Raw genomic sequence first — 18195 nt, forward strand, 5'->3', positions numbered from 1 at the left:
GAGCTGTATCTTGAGGTAAAGGCTGGGTTTCATCAATATTCTTCTTTTAATGGGGCGCCTGGGTGGCTCAGTGGCTCATTTGGTTGTGTCTGACTCTTGCTTTCGGCTCAGGTAATGATCTCACAGTTTTGTGGGTTCATGCCCCATGTCAGGCTCTGCACTGACAGCATGGGACCTGCTTGGGATTCTCTCTCTCTCCCTCTCTATCTGCCCCACCCCCGCTCACGCTGTCTCTGTCTCTCTCAAAATAAATAAATAAACTTTCAAAAAATATTTTAAAAAGTATTCTTCTTTTGGGAGAACTTTTTTGACCAGATGCTACCAGTGTAACAGTGGCAAGTTGGATGTCTCAGCTCTTTAGACAAAAGTTCAAAAATTCATGGAAGAAAAAGAATGAAATTACTGATATAAAGAAGATCTACCATTTTATTGGTGGTGAAGAGCTGACATCAAGGAATACTGTGACGCACAGTAGGACCAAATTGTGACTTGTGTTAAAACAGGTTATACTATGAGGAAGAAAGCATGGTGGGGCGTGGGGGGAAGCACCTGGCTCCATTTCTATTCAGTGTAAATCCATCATATTGTGAAAGGACATGAGAACAAAACTTACTAGCACAAGGCTGCCTTTCATTCTCAGTACACAAGGCAGTCTACAACTAGGAAAAAATTAGGCCTACGAAATAAAATAAGAGAGTCCATAGTGAAAAGATTATACACAAAACCTAATTGTGGCTCTCTAATTTTAGTCCTGCTTGCTTGAAAGACACCACTGATAAGTAAAATAAGGATGCAAATATACCATGTTCTTTATTCATTGTATATTTTAATACACATTTAATGCATATTTAATAACATATATTTTAATATAGTTTTCTGCTCTTTAAAATTTTCAAAGATTATACTATCACTCTGAAGGCAGTAACCTAATTAAAAAAAAAAAAAAACTAAGTGCAGAAAAACACATGTGTAATTTCACTGCATTATAAAATGGCTATAGTCCATACTGACCCTGAGCAAAGAAATGTAAAGTCTCATGTGATCAGCACAGGATAAGTATCTTTCTTTGGCTATTACAGAAGGACATCTGATGATCAGATACTGATAGAGACTCGGATTTTCTCAGTTTGCTTATTCAACTAAAATATTTATTAGTGCATGTCTATGACTTTATAAAATACTTACCTACTAATAAATTGCTCAACCAAAACTGAAACTAAGCACTACTAAAGATCTATTGATTAGTGCTGAAAGAGGAGAGAAAAAAAGTGTTGAAAGATCTTAGAGCAGATCTTTCTGCTACAAACTCTATGTACATCCCTAAAAAAAAAACAAATTTTCATTGAACAAAACACTGCACTAAAATTAACAGTTAATGTGCACTAAAGTTGGAAGCAAACCACTCAAATCTCTATAAGGTTGTAAAATGATTACTGAACAACAATGACAATCTCAGTAATTACACCAGAACAGATAAGTCTCCACAAATATTTGCAACCAGAACCAAGTCCACAGTTGATTTTTGCATTCTTAAACTCTGAATTTGTGATTTTTCCTTGTATATGTGGCTACTGGAAGACATTTATTGAGGCCAGTATTACTAAAAACTAAAAATCTGATCTGAGAGGTAGATTTTTGGATCATTTGATTTTTTTTAAACCCGGGGAATGCCTTCATAGCTCCTCCTTTATACTGCCAGCTTCCACAGATAGCTTAATTCTGTAAAATGTGACAGTTATTGAAGCACATTGAACAAACACAAAATATTGCAACAGAACAGAACAGTTCAATGTAAAGTGGGTGTTGGAAGGGGAGATTTATTTCACAGAGGCTGACCAAGTGGATAGAGTTAGCTTTTGTTTTATTTTTTTAATATTTATTCATTTCTCAGAAACAGAGAGAGACAGAGCGTGAGTTGGGCAGGGGCAGAGAGCGAGAGAGAGACACAGAATCCGAAGCAGGCTCCAGGCTCTGAGCTGTCAGTACAGAGCCCGAGGCAGGGCTCGAACTCGTGAACCACAAGATCATGACCTGAGCTGAGGTGGGATGCTTAACTGAGTCACCCAGGCACCCAAGTTTTTGTTTTATATAAAATCACCTTTACTAATGTAAATTTGACATACAATAAAATGTACACACTTCGAGTCAATGAGATTTGACAAATGTATTTTGCTTGAGTAATCACTCCAATCAAAATGCTTTAAGATCTGGAACTTTTGAGTCCTTTAAATTTTTGAAGGAGGTACTGGTTTGGGCATCCTCTCCTGGAATGAGCTACTGATTTTAATTTATTATCTTGGTGAGAGAAGAGGAACTGCTTCAGGGGGCTTCTACTTGGCGTCTTCCATTACAATAGCTCTTCCCATATAGGTCAAGGGAGCAATGTAAGGGTTCTGCTATCGGCCTTGCACATTCATTCCAATTATGCATTCAGAAAGCAGAGAAGGTACAGCAGATGGGTTTGTGAACCCAACAGTTCCAGGGTGAGATGCACCTGCATAACAATTTCATTTATTACCTGGCCCTCATATATCCCTCCTCTAACAGAGATGTCACTACAGTACATTGGAGTGCCGAGTATCATCAGCAGCTCAAACCGAGAAATCCACTAGTTCTCAAAAGATTTAGGCTCTCCTTGCTTTATTATGCATTTACTTGAGTAAATGACCAGAGATTCTTTCATAAAAGGCTGTCATAATCACTATTATATGGACATAGTATGATGCTACAGCGTCCTTCCTCAAGGATATCTGGCTTTTCTCATAGTTGACAGTTTATGTGTCTGAGAACTACCTAAAGTCTGGAAACTGGGCTAATGACTGTGATTTTTCCCCTGGGATCGATGACCTCGGTCCTCTGGCTACCCATTTTTTTTTTTTAATTTGAGAGGGAGAGAGAGACAGAGACAGAGAAAGAGAGAGTACAATGGCAGGGGAGAGGGGCAGAGGGAGAGAGAGAGAATCTCAAGCAGGCTCCACATTCAGTGCAAAGCGCACCATAGGGCTGGATCCCAGGAACTGTGAGATAGTGACTTAATTCCACCCTGTTTCTTCTGAAAACTGCTGCTGCATGGATTCTTCTGTACTTTGATCTCATCCCCTATTACTATTCAGAGCACAGTTTTGTTAACAGTGTCTCCCACTGTCCATTCTGGAGAACCGATTCTGAACTAATGCCCTCCTCACTAACCCATTCAACTATTAACTTGATAAACACAGTAATCTTCATGGCATCTAAGGAACATAATCAGCTAGTGGATATTCTGGTGTGTTATAGTAGGTACTTTCTAGCATGCCCACTCCTTTGAGCCTTTGGGTCCTTTCTTCCATAGTTTAGCACAATAATTCTGGCATCTCTCCTCTGTTGAACATGGGTCATTACTTTTCCCAAGCTTCCCAAAGCCTCCTAGTATGTATTGGGCGCTTATGGCAACATGAGTTGTTGTCCTTTGTGGCCTTTGCCAGAGTGTTAATTCTGAATTATGAAACTGCCCATATATTGGCCAAACTTTACTTTTCTAGCTTTATACTCTTCTTTCTTCAATTCAGTACCCTCAGGATGACCTTCTAAGCATATATGACACTCAGGTCCGTGGTGTATGGTCTCTCTTCTCACTTGACAGGTCAGTACTTCCCCTGTTGGTTAATGCTGAGAGTTGATCCTAATTATCAGTCTGGAGCCCAGGAGGACATATCAGGATGGGAAAGAGAGAGCAGTCCATGTAGTCTCTGCATCTACTTGAAGTCTCCTCCGAACAATGTTCCATCAAGGGGTCTCCCCTTAAGGAGGTTGGGCTACTTGTGCACCACACAGACCCACACACACACACACATATTCGTCCACATATCAGTATGAATTAAGTATATCACTAGGGCAGATTTTTACAACCGTGAAGTCCCATGCAAGTACAGGGACTAAGAAAATCATGTCCCTATACCACTACCACCCACCCATCTGGATTTCAGCGGGGTTGGCTTATAATTGTCTTGGTTCTCTAAATATGGATGCCATTTGGAGCAGTTTAGATACAGCTCGGCGAAGTCTCATGCAAATATTGATTGTCTCTCCCACTATACATTTTTAAATCTTTTGCTAAAGCAAAACCTCTTCACATGCCCCGCCCTGCTCAGGTTCAACCTTTTGGAGATTCAAGAGCCTGCTTTGAGAGAAAAAATGTGTTTTAACTGTTTTTGTTTTCCATTTCTACTATGACAGTCCTAATTCTATTCAAAGCAGTGTGTTTGTTGTGATTGGCAAGATGCAGAAATAAAAAAAATGCGAAGGTAAATATTTCAAGACATTATCTCATACGTGTGTGTGTGTTCACATTCATACATGTGCCTGTATGCCTTTCTGAATCTTTTTTTAATCTTGTTGATAACCTGAACTTATTATACAATTCTGAAAGTAAAAAGAAAAGACATTAAGCAAAAAGGAAAGCACCATAATACAAAAACCTCCCAAATAAATGTGCTAATTTAATTATCCTCATAGCATGGTCCAAGCTGAAAGTCTGTCTTTCAAAACAAAGCATCAGAATGTTCTGGCCATCACAACTTGGATTCACTGATCCAGGCTCTGTCTCTCACATACCCCTTCACATTATGAATCTCTGAAACACTTCTCAATAACTGTATATTTTAAGATAATATTTGCAAAAAAAAAAAATGAATTACTTTTTAAATATTTCTTTTAAAAATTATAATATGAAATTATTCAGCAGATGATTGTTTTACACACATTCACCTAAGACAGCCACATATAAAATCATTTAACAAAATCTTGGAAATTACTTCTTCATATTATCTGATATTTATTCAGAACTGTAGTCTTCAAAGTGAGGGGTGAATAAGATGATCTACTGGAGTGCCAGAATTATAATAAAGTACTAAAGTGTTGTAATATTTAATATGTGGTTGATGCAGGTGCCCTCACTCTATCAGACTGCCAGATAGTTACATGTCACACCTGAGGGAAAACGGGGGATCCATATCCTACAGAGGTAGATAGGTGGTCTCCATTCATTGTTTTCAGAGTATTGTAGTTCTTTAACCATATCAAGGTTCACTGCTTATCTAAAGTTTTTTTTTTTTCCCTCTTAGACCTCCATTGCATAGCTTTGAGTTAATCACACTCTTCTGTGATACAATTGTCATTGGTCGAAAGATGTCCCCTATTTTACATTATTTATTTACCTTTTTAACTCTATGCCTTATTATCTATCATAAACAGCAATTCCAACCCTATTAATGTAGCATGTTTTTTAAGTGCTCATAAAATATATATTACTATTTTGTGTTCATATATTTTAATTTATATAAATACATACATATATATGTGTATTGTTACTAATGAGTTTGAAGATATATTTCACAAGTTTTTTAACCTTTTGTAATCTTCATCTGTAAATTGTCTCTTAAACCAATTGCCCATTATTATATTAAAACTAAAAAAAAAATTGTTCATAGAAAGTTTTTATGTTCTTTATTAGTAAATTCCAGAATACTTTATATCTCTAAGTTGCCTATTTCTGGAATAGGTAAGTGCTATTGTTTGTTTTTTCCTATGTCTATCTTGGGCCTAGAAACTTATTGAATTCTCTTATTTTAAGTTATTTCTAATGATTCTTTTTGCCTTTTCTTTATTATAGGTGATCATATGTATGAACATGATACAATTATTTTTCTTCCAAGACTTACACCTCTGATTTTATTTTCATTTCTTTTGTTGTTGCTTGAATATTGACCGAAACCTCTGCGTATGGTAAACACTCCAATGTTAAGCACTCCAATGAGATTAATCATTCAGCACTCCAATGGTAGAGGATATCTTTGTTTTATACATAGCCCTAATGTCAAAAGAAATACATCGTAAGTTTTCCCACCAAGAATAATAGTTACCAATGCTTTAGGATATGAGAACTCTTCAAAAGTAAGAAAGATTTCCTTTTTCCCTAGATTTTTCAATTATATTTTATAAACATGTGTTAAACTTTATTAGTTTTTCAAGTTATTTTTCCACCTTTCGAGATACTTATATGAATTTTCTCTCTCAGTTTATTAAGATATTTGCACTGAAAGGGTTTTTGCTATTCACCATCTTTTCACTTGAATGAAAAATGACACTTCGTTAGGGTTTATTTTGTGATATATTGACAGCTTTGCTTAGTTAATATCTTGTTTAGGATATTCTCCTTCACATTTCTAAGATAAATGATTCAGTACCTGTCCTTATCTCTTTTTCTGTTCTTGCTTGCTTAGCTGTAGAATCGAAATCATGCTAATCCTAGATAATAAGCTAAGCTTTGCTGTTCTCTATCGTCTAGATACACATATGTAATACAGAAAATACCTATTCCTTAAAAAGTTGAGAAATATTACATGTAAAACAATCTGAATTTGAGAAGTGGTGGGAGGATAAGACTGTAATTACCATTTCAGTTTCAACCTAGGTTTTTTATTCTCTTTTGTACCTTTTGGGAATTTTATATTTCCCCCCATTATGTATTCCCTTTAATTAAGAATCCAAATTTGTTAACAAGTTCTTGTTCATAATACTCTTTATTATCTCCTTTTTCTATATTTCTTTGAGTTAATTCTTATTTCTTGAAAAATATTTTATTTCTTGAAAAATAAAAATTTTCTTCTGAATACCATTTAGCTGTCATACACATTTTACCTTTCAGTTCTAAATATTTCACAATTTTCCAAATTTTTTTCCCTTTTGATCTAAAGGATATACGATTTTTATTTTCATAAATGTTAATTTTTGTTAGCTACCTTTTTGTTATTATGTTCCAATTTTATTATATTATGGGCAAATAACATGGTCTGTATGCCATTTACGTTTTGGAATGTGTTCCAAATTCTTTTCCATCTCTCTTACTTGTAGCTTTATGTATTTTGAAGCCGTATTATGGTATATGTCATCATGATGAACCATTATATCTTCTTCCAATATTGTTTCTTTTACCAGTGTATGAAGACCACATTTACCTGTTTATAATTTCTTCTCTTACACTCTGTTTTATGAGATATGAGTATCTAAAAATGAATTACACACTTTTAAAAAAGATATGCGCTCCCAATTTTATGACCTCAGTTGTGAAGTCTTTTGAATAAAGATTCCAAGTTAACAGTGAATACAACAATGATTACTTTTTAAAACAAATGTGCGCTATGAAGAGAGAAACTTAAAACTGGATACTTGTAAACTGTGTTGTTTTAGATTTTAGTTGCCAGTAATAACTTAGAAGGAAAACCCATTCCCCAAACTGACACTTGTGACTTATTTTTAGGACCTCATTCATTTTTCCTCAGAGTGATTTTCCCACTTGATGAATGAGAAGGGGACTGCATGGCTCAGCCCTTCTCCAGTTTTGATATCTGTCCTTTGGTCATGCTGCTGTTGGTTCTGGCAGGCAACAAGTTTAGCAAGAAGACCTGGAGTTCCAGAGATTAGCTCAACTCAGAAGGATGTAGGAGAGAAACCTGATTTGTTTGCTTAACTTAGCCATATTTTAAACTTAGGTTTATTAGTAGTAAAACTAAAATTTTTATCTTCTCGGTACCACGCTTACATTTGTATCATAAGTCATTCCACAATTGGTGACGAAAAAAAAAGTATTGTTATTATTTCTCTGGTTCCTCAAATCCCAAAAATTCCTCTTATGGCAATAAAGGAACATGTATTACTATTGTTACATTTCCAATGCTATTGCTCAATTAACTGGCTGCAAGAATTTAATGACGGCCATAAAAATGGCAGCAAAAGTCATGGTTGCTATTTGGCCTTTGGTTTTTGAAGCTCATAAAAGGCGGGGGGTAATATAATGATGCTTGGTCCTGGAAGATCTGGAATCCAGGGGAAAGATAATGAGAAAGATACCTGAAGATCAATTATACTTTTCAACTATCTATGGGTTTATCTTACTGCATTCTATCATCACACTACCTTAATGTTTCTGGCAGTAATGGAAATAGTCAATTGGTTCATTATCCAGTTCGTAAATTCTGACAGAAAGGTAGAAGTAGGCTCTTGGCATTCCAGCTTTGTGGAAAGCTAAAATTTGTCAAAGATAAATGTTTTCTCTTTGTAGTAGGTTAAAAATAACCAAAGATATTTTTAACACATTGCTCTTCACTACAAATCTAGAATTTTTTGATGACAGATGTGTCTTTTGGAACATTCCATCTGGGAACCCTGAGCTACCAATATAAGCAGTCTGACACTCTCGTACTATATATTTAATTATTCAGTATTCTCATTTGGCAAATACTTGGAATCAAACCGGTATGCCAACTAAGATTAAAGAAAAAATTGGGCCTCCCAATGCTTGATATGATGGCCTTTCTACTGAACTTCATTGCTTTACCCATCTTTTGTGTTTTATAAATGTCATGCATTTTTAGAATGGGCCAATCTAAGACACTGATTCAGAAACCTTGATTCTGTCTTAAAGTACTAACCATTTTTGGTTTCCCTTTCTTATTAAAAAAAATCTATCATCATAAATGACGTTTTATCAGAAAAAATTTTTTTGAAAAAATTAATTTTAGTAACATGAGCAGTATTACAATTCATTTAATAAATCAGTGTTTTGCAAAGCATTTATATGGATATATAAAAATTTTTTCTAAAATTTTTCTAAAATTTTTTAAATGTTTATTTCTTTATTTTGAGAGTGTGTGCATGTTGCTGCGTGCACACAGGGAGGGACAGAGAGAGAGAGAGAGAGAGAGAACCCCAAGCAAGCTCCACACTCAGTGCAGAGCCTAACATGGGCTCGATCTCATGACTGTGAGATCACGACCTGAGCCAAAATCAAGAGTCACATGCTTAACAGACTGAGCCACCCAGGTGCCCCTATGCATATTATTTATAATGCTGAAAGTCCTCATTTGAAAAAAAAAGACTACAACATTATCTTAATAGAAGTATTCCAAAATTTTTAAATGTATCTATGACAAAAAAAAAAAAAAGAAGAAGAAGTCTTCTATTGGAAAAAAAAAAAAACACCAAGTTATTAAGAAAGCATACCTAAGTAGAAAATGAGTAAAACGTCTTAATTACAGAGACATTCTATTTAATGGTGGAATTATAGAAGTAGACACTATGTCCCTCAACAATAACAACAGCAGCAACAACAACAACATGTATATTTTGAGCATTTAATTGTCATCAAGTAGTAACTTTAATTCTAAGTGGGAGAGGGCTCTGTTTTCAAAGATCAAAGGTGGGGCTAATGAGTAACTCTTCCTCCTGCTGCTTAGTTCTGAGGTTCAAAAGATTACCAGATGGCTTTTACCAATGTATGGAAAGCAAAGGATTTTTGCCTCAATTAAATGGTACTTTTCCAATTTATTTGTATGGGGGATTTAGGCATTGAAGTTCCTGACTGACACTAATAGGTGTGACTGGATTTCCATTTACAATAAAAATGCACCTTTTCAGCTGTCTGAACAGTGACTCATGGGGTTTTGATCTGTTAAAATGTAATAATGTAAGAAGTGTCATGGTTAGCCGCTTCTAACTTACTATGTTGCTGCTTTAAATAGTCCTGCAAACAGATTGTCCATCTATCCTCTTGAGACAGGAATTTCATCCCTTTGTGATTACTCTGAGTGGCCACTAAAGGTCACTCTTACTCCATTTTCTTGGTCTAGTTTTGAAACCTCAGCCCAGGTATTAAAATCTGTGAAACACCCATTTTTGCACAAGAAAAGGATGCGTTTAGGATAGAGTTTTGGGGAAGCCAAGAGGTACTAGTTAGCACACCCATCCAGTTCAGGAAGAAGAAAACCTGCCTGTAGAAGTCAGAGGTTTCAAAACAGACGGTTTGTGTTACATTCCCACATTAACGTATTTCTAAGGAAGTTATCAAAATTCATAAAAGGCGTATTTTAAAATGAATGCTGGGTAGATGTGAAATTCAATGATTAAATTCTGAATGAGGATGAAAATATCTGATTTAAAAGAGAAATCATTCATTTTTAGGAAACACATTTAAGACCTCAACTGCTTATTGAGTTAATAAATTATAACTGATCTGATTTGAAGAAGGGGGAAGGGAAGGTTAGAAATAGCCATTGCCAAAAATTCAGCAGTTCAAATCATCTATAAAAGTAAAGGCGTTACATATAAGAGTCATTTCCTTCTTACACATAAGTGTTTTGGATATTTAGGAAATGCTCATATTTAAAAGTATTAGATTTCTGATGTATATGAAAAGCCTGAACAATTTACAGGAGACTCATTTCAAATAGCCGGTATAGATGCCTATTCTCACTAGTAAGAAGGGCAACATAAATTATAATGATTAAAGAGTTCTTTGGTTTCAAAAATGACAAAAAAATTAATGTGAAAATATCAAGCGTTAAGATTTCGAGAAACCGTGTTTTTCTGGGATTGTAAGCAAATACTGACATTTGGCAGTATCTAGTAAAAATATGCTCATTCTTTTAGACCCAGCAATTTACTTCTAGGATTTACCTAGAAACACTCATTTGTTCTAAGAATTATGTACAAAAAGCTACAGCAATAAAAGTAGCATGACCTAAAAGGTCATTATTGAGAGACTGGTGAAATAATTCTGTACTACAGAATTTCAGTCATTACTTTCAAAACATCTTTTATGAGCTATAACAGAAAGGTTTTTTAAAGACATTTGAGTGATGAAAAACTCAATTTCCCTTAGATAAGTATAGTAGAGTAAATAGTATAAAAATCTCAAAATTAATATGGTAGTTTGAGCCATATTCATCTGCTTTTAATTGACAAAGAAGGCAATTTCATATGGCTCAAACTGTATAAAGAAATAAGAAATAAAAAGGTTTTTCCACAAGTACCCAGTTAGAAATGTTGATATTAGAGAAACTTTAGGTAATTAATTTTTTTTCCAATGAGAGTGCATTCATTTACTGTGAAAACAGAAGTTATTAGTTATGTGATTTCCCTCCCCCCAACTTTTAATATTTTAAATCCTCATTTACATTTATTTGTATATATTGTATAAATTATATATAATCATGCCAGCAAAATATTAGGTTTTGCTGTCAGTATATGTCAGCTGAAGTCAATCTGCCCCTCAATATAATATGTTGGATAATGGTAGCTTAAGGTCCTACTCTGAATTCTGCAGAACAGCTAACCCTCTCTCTAAGCCCTAGCATGCAAATTTATAGGGCTGACTTCCCATGCGAACCTTTGACTCACATCTTCTTGGGATATGTAGCATAAGCCCATTATACTATAATAACACATCATATATCATTAGTATATCAACAAATTTGTAGCTGCAAAGGCAATAGACTTGTCTTTTTCCCTTTTTGCTCACACAACAATCCCCACAGTCACACAGAACTTTATATGTGTTTTGGTATTTAGAAAGGTAGAGGGGTTGACATCACAGTGGCTATAATTATGTTTAAAGAATGTATTACATATCTCTTCTCTTAAACATTTCCGTTTTTACTTCTGCCCACACAAGTTCTCACTTCTCCGCCTATTATTCACCCCTCCTTCAAACCACCCTTTATGAGTTGTCACTAGGAAGCACTATTACCCATCACTCTATTAGAGCAATTCAACTCTTTCCAAAATCTTGTTCCAAACTCAGCTTGACATTCACCTTTGCTTATCCCAACCTTCCAGAATTCTCTGATGAACAATGCCATCTTATCCTTTAATATTATCTATTCATTCTGGAATGTAATTGTGAACTAAGTTACAGTTTTATCTTCTCATATTTAACTTGTATATAGATTAAATAAAATGTTGCCTCGGTCTTCATAAATCTCCTAATCTGAGGAAAAAATAGATGAATCTATACAAAAAAAAATAAATTTGGATAATTTTGAATCAAAACGAGTTCAATGGTTTTCTTAACTGCACTTCTGAGAACATTGAGAACATTTACTATGTATGGGGATTCTTCAACAGATGGATCTAGTGTATATTATTTCAAACCTCTTTGAAGGCAAAACTCACAGAAAGCGAGTTCTATAAAACTTGCCGTTGAAAACTGGAAAACACCCACTTGCAATACAATGCAAAGATATACATGTATTAAACCACTAATCTAAAACGATGAAGGAAAAAAAAATCAATAATCACTCCATGGGGGTAAAATCAGAAAAAGTTTCAAAGAAAAATTTAATTTAAATGTGAACTTGAGGGGTGCCTAGGTGGCTTGTTGGGTAAGCATTTGACTCGATTTCGGCTCAGGTCATGATTTCACGGTTTGTGAGACTGAGCTCCGAGTCCGGCTCTGCACCAGCAACACAGAGCCTGTTTGGGATTCTCTCTCTCCCTCTCTCTCTGCCCCTCCTCCACTTGCTCTTGTGTGTGTGTGTGTGTGTGTGTGTGTGTGCGTGCACTCTCAAAATAAATGTAAAAAAAATGTAAGCTTGAAAAGAATATAAATTTCTGGGATCTCCTTTGCTCCAATTATTTCTACAAATTGTCAGAATAATCTTCCTAAAACACAGTTCTAACCATGCTCTGATTTCAGCACCTATTTTATTCCCTACGTTGGATATCCTACTTAAAGTTCCTCTCCATTCTTGTTCAGCTGGCTACTGCAGTCTTATTTTCCTTTTCCTTCTCTCATACAATCTGTGAGCTACACAAACAAACTGGTCAATCCCTTGCATGTTATAGGTATTCAACAAAGTAATATCTTCAATGAGCCCAAATAATCATTCCAAATGGTAGCAAATTTACAGTGAGCTTGATATTTTTTAAAAAGCCTTCACAAATAACTTATTTAAATGAAAATAACCATGCAAAATAGGCGGAAAGTTATCATTTGTATGACTGGAATACTCAATGTGCTTAACTGCATTATACTTTTGTCTCACTTTGATCCTTACATTTTATTCAGTGGATAATAATGCTCCTTTATCCCAGAATGAAAACTTGAGTTAGTTGCAAAGCTTTTCCGGTCATTTCTACTTAATAAGATGCCTCATGGCCACAAGTGGCAAGTACAGCCTCAGTTTAGTAAATAGTGCCACTCCACATTTAACCTAGCATTTAATCTCTTTTGCAGCTGAAGCCAGCCTTCTGCCAGAAGCCAACAAAGAAGAATGAGCCTTCTGCTTCTAATTTCTCCTTCCTCACCTGCTCTGTCACACCACTGTACTGTTCCACTTATATCAGGATCTGAAGTTGTCGGGAAGAGGAGAAGGAGGTTAAGGGTAGTAGGACACTTCTTACTCCACACCGAGGGACTTTCTACTCTCTAAGCCTGGAAGGTATTACAATGGATTCTCTCTGGTGGAGCTTCCACGGACTCTTTTCTGAATCTAGAAGGATCCTACTCATCCTGACAGACTTGTCTATTTCCCCCCTAACTGGCCTACTGGGACTCCTTTGTTATCCCTGGGTATCTAGAAGTAACCAGTCAGTCTCTTTCTGCTGAGATTTCTTCCCTCTTCCAGCCCTATTGAACAGGACCCCAAATTACCCCTCCACCTTGCATGGCTCACTTCTGAATAGAGAAGATACTTGTGAATTGCTTGCCCAGTGAAACTGGATTAAACTCTGGGAATATAGCCTTCCCCTGCACATAGGTCTTTCCACACAGTTTGTCAGCCTTTCAATTGTTCTCAAGATTTCCTGGACAAGAGATGGATCTAGTTCAGAGTCTCTGTCTGTCTCACTCACACTCTGGACTTTCTGATATTTTCTAGTAGGTAAAGAGAATCAGTTTCCTGGATATTTCTTATGAAAATTTTCATATGCAGATTTATCTCACACACTGATAGGTGATATATGGGACCTCAGTGCAATTGAAAAGGAAGGGTCGTATTCTGACATGTCCTTACACCTATGTTTACAAAAGAAAAACAAACCAACAGAAGTTAGTTTTCTAGACCTTATCAAGTATACCACAGGTTATTTTTTTTTTTTTTTTTAAGGAAAAAAAAAATGCTGCTGTTATCCTGGTACCCAAGATACAGGGAGTACAGTTGTTTGGAAGGAATTAACTGGGCAAGTTGCACAGTGGCCCTGAGGACACAGGGACCCGGTCTGTCCCTGGGTTTTGGCTCTGTGTGGGCCCTGTTAATGACTAAGATCAGACCACCTAATAGCCGGATGGGTAGAAAGCCTTTTGGCACCATTAATTTGATTTAGAGAAGTAAACGAAGGTGGCATTTGTTTACTCAAGTGTTTTGGTGTCAAATTTATACTGGCTCCACAGAGATAAACCCAGGTCTACTGCCTCCTTGTCCTGTATTTTCCCACTACGGTGTCTTTAAACACCCAAGAAAAAAGGCATACACATCCCTCATGGCATTTTATGGAAATGAATACAGCGTGGGTTATTTTTAGTCTATGGTGTAAGCACTTTACCTCTTTTGCAATGAAGCCAGAAACATGATGAGAACTCATTAGGTAAAAAATAATTTTAAAAGGTTATATTTATGTTTTTTAATTACTTGATACCTTCCAAAAATGAGAACCTAAACAACTGGATGGAAGACTCACTGCTGTGCATGGCTTATTTGCTAAGAAACATTACAAAACCTCCACTTTGGATATGAATAAACATGTTAAAGCAGAAATTAATTTATAAAGAAAATACAGTCATCTTTTTAGTAGGTTTACTCAAATAGCACCCGTCAAAACAGTAATGATGTTAATTACAAAAGGAAAATATTGATGAATATATCAATAATTACCTATCAGCTTCATTCCTGGAATGTGCATTGTTGGCATTTCTAGTCACTATTCATCAAGTATAGGATCTTGTTGATAAAACTTTCTCACGTACGCATAATGTCTGTCCCCAAAAGGAAATCAGTCTGCTGAAAATAAGAGAGAGCTCTCTTTTCCAAAGTGACTTTTATTTAAAGAAACAATATGGGGCGCCTGAGGGGCTCAGTCGGTTAAGCATCTGAGTCTTGATTTCAGCTCAGATCTCACGGTTTGTAGGTTTGAGCCCTGCAACAGGTTCTGTGCTGACAGTGTGGAGACTGCTTGGGATTCTCTGTCACCCTCTTTCTCTGCCCATCACCCACTCCCTCTCTCTCTCAAAATAAATAAATATTAAAAAAAAATAAAGAAAAAATCTAATTCCTCACACTTCTCTCCAAAAGAATATAGCCAACAACAAAACAACAAAAATGGCAAAAATTTTGCCATGGTCCAGAACATCAGTAATTTGTACTTTTGCCAATAACTTAGGATTTTACTTGCCTTCTCTGTGCAGTTCAGCTTAATAGAGATTATTGTTTCAAACTCTCCCTTACACAGAGGTTTCATTTTAAAATTTAAAAAAGGACTTGTTGTAACAGGTGCTATCATAGCTAAATATTTTTGAAGAATTTAATTGAATATTTAAAGAAATAAATGTTCCCATTTCATAATCACTGGTACCTACATTACCCAGGTCAAATCGATGAAGATTTCTTGGATTACCATAGCTTCCAAAAACTTCCAATCTCTTCTTTTTACTAGGGAATTTCTCTCCCAAGTCTGATATCTCTTTTCCCCATACCAAAACAATTCTATAATCCTGAGCAAAATATGTCTTTTTTGTTAATGATATTCTTTCTTAATGACATCAATGATGTCATTTTATTAATGATATTGCTTGTATTTCAGGCTTTTTATTATTTCTATCCTTACGGATCAAGAAAACATTGAAAACATAATGTAATAAAGTGTTTGAGCCCATCAAAAATATGACAAAATGGAACATGCGCTGGTGAAAACTGGCTATTTACAGTAAGAACTACCAGGAGATTTATCTCCTTACCGACTATAAAAAGAGCTGAGTGTTAGCAGAAACAAAATAGAGGATCTATAAAAGCCCACGTATGAAAATCCTCTGCTTTATAACAACAACTCTGTAGCAAGTGGGTAGGGAAACATAAGATCTTATAAAATATGTGCTTCACCAATTGAATATTTACAAACAGAAAAAGGATCTTGACATTTACTTCATGTCACACACAAAAAAGTCAATGCCAGGTGGACAAAAGATGTAAATGTGAAAAGGAAAACTTACTTAGTTTTTAGAGTGTTGCTGTCCCATAATAACTACTAGCCATCAATTTTTGAAAAGCAATTTGCAAAATCAATTCCTTAGTCACACAAGTAACAGTTCAAGAGTTCGGCATAAGTATATGTGGGTAGTAACTACTATATTGGTCAGTGCAGAAATAGGACATTTTAATCATCACAGAAAGTTCTATTGCATAGTGCTCTTTTAGATGAAACATAGGATAACATCTTAGTGACCTTATAAGTCAACTTGTAGGCTACTATTTGTTTAATAGGATACTAAAAATGTTAACTCTAAAAAAAATTACTTACAAATTGCAAATTAAAATAGATATTTCTTTTTATATACTTCACTTTTATAAAACTAAAAGTGAAAAGAACTCTAGTGCTATATAACTATAAAACCATCATTATATAAATGGACATCATTAATTTAACTTGACAAGTGAGATGTTTTACATAAATTAATTTGCAGTTATGGGGGGAGGGGCAGAGAGAGGGAGACACAGAATCCGAAGCAGGCTCCAGGCTCTGAGCTGTCAGCCCAGAGCCCAATGCGGGGCTCGAACTCATGAACCGTGAGATCATGACCTGAGCTGAAGTCGGATGCTTAACCGACTGAGCCACCCAGGTGCCCCAAGTGTAGACAACTACAGATGCAGGTCCAGTTCGATTTCCAATATTTTTTGTGCTTTTAATTTTTTTAATTGAAGTACAATTAGTATACAGTGTTTTATTAGTTTCAGGTGTACAATATAATGATTCAACAATTCTATACATGACTCAGTGCTCATCAAGATAAATGCACTCTTAATCCCCTTCCCATATTTCACCCATCCCCCACCCACCTCCCCTCTGGTAACCACTAGTTTATTTTCTGTATTTAAGAGGCTGTTTTTTTTTTTTTTCATTTCTTTCTTTTTTTCTTTGTTCATGTGATTTGTTTCTTAAATTCACACACATCCTCTTTATCCATTCATCTTGGGACACTTGGGTTGCTTCCATATCTTGGTTATTGTAAATAATGCTGTAGTAAACAGCAATATTTCTTGATATGAATTTCATTGATACTAGTACACAGAATGAGTACTTTTTAATTTTATTATTATTCAGTAAATTAAAAACTCAAGCATTTGTCTACTAGTTTAGAATAATCATTATACGGGCCTGGCTAGTTCCCCTCACAAGTTTATACCATCTTATTAAGTAACACTATCATTCATTTCTTCTGGTTGCTAAATTAAAAATGTAGTAGTCAGGGTGCTTGGGTGACTCAGTCAGTTAAGCATCAGACTCTTGATTTCCACTCAGGTCATGATCTCATAGTTCCTGAGTTCGAACCCGGCGTCATGCTTTGTGCTGACAGTGTGACAGTGCAGAGCCTGCTTGGGATTCTCTCTCTCCCTCTCTCTCTCTGCCCCTCCCCCACATCTCTCTTTTTCTCTCTCTCTCTCTCTCTCTCAAAATAAATAAATAAACATTAAAAAAAATATCTAGTAGTCATGATTCTTTTCTCTCTCACACACACACATTTAATCCATTTCTGGATATCCTTAAGAACACCTCCCATATTCACTACCTTGCTTATCTATTTATCAATAGGAAATTTTTTGAAGTAACAATCCAGACTTAAGGATTCAGCAATTCAGCAGAATTTGTTTTTCCCTCAGGCCCTCTCTTGATAGTCCTATAATGAAAAACAAGAGAAGATGGTAAGAAGCCAAAGTTTCAAACATTTCAAACAGACATTTCAATTTGTGCCATATTGTTTTTACCATGCTAAATCTTTTACCACTCACTTGGAAGTGAATTTATTATGTTCAAAGAGGTTGCTCAGATGTCTGCTGTGCTTGGTTTTCAGCAGTACAGGGAGGCTGAGATGAATAAAACTCATGGGAGAGCACATCAGAGAAAGAACTCGAAGCAGTAGTCTGCGGAAGCTCTTTACTCTGGGACAAGATGAGAGGAGAGGGAGCCAAGCGGAACAAGAATCACACATCAGTCTCTGATGGAACCTCAGAAAGCTGTGCTATGGGGCAAGCGCAGCACCGCGTGAGGGAGTGTGGCACAACTTCTGAGGAGATTTCATCAGGATATCACTTCTGCCTGTTTCGAATGCCATTCAAGATCTGATGTGTCTCTGACCTCAGGCAGAATGCTTTGACTCTTTGGTTCTTGCGG

At 35.8% G+C, this 18195-nt stretch overlaps 1 long non-coding RNA gene across 1 annotated transcript in view; it reads left to right on the forward strand.

Annotated features, from left to right (window-relative positions):
- The window catches only part of LOC122237961, a 62084-nt gene extending 48563 nt beyond the window's left edge, over positions 1-13521 (forward strand). Inside the window, exon 3 of the long non-coding RNA XR_006216790.1 lies at positions 13052-13521. This is a non-coding gene — a long non-coding RNA (uncharacterized LOC122237961). The remainder of the gene's footprint in view (positions 1-13051) is intronic.
- Positions 13522-18195: the final 4674 nt, after the last annotated feature.

This window comes from Panthera tigris, chromosome B1 (assembly GCF_018350195.1).
Source record: "Panthera tigris isolate Pti1 chromosome B1, P.tigris_Pti1_mat1.1, whole genome shotgun sequence".
In the NCBI taxonomy this organism is placed as follows: domain Eukaryota; kingdom Metazoa; phylum Chordata; class Mammalia; order Carnivora; family Felidae; genus Panthera; species Panthera tigris.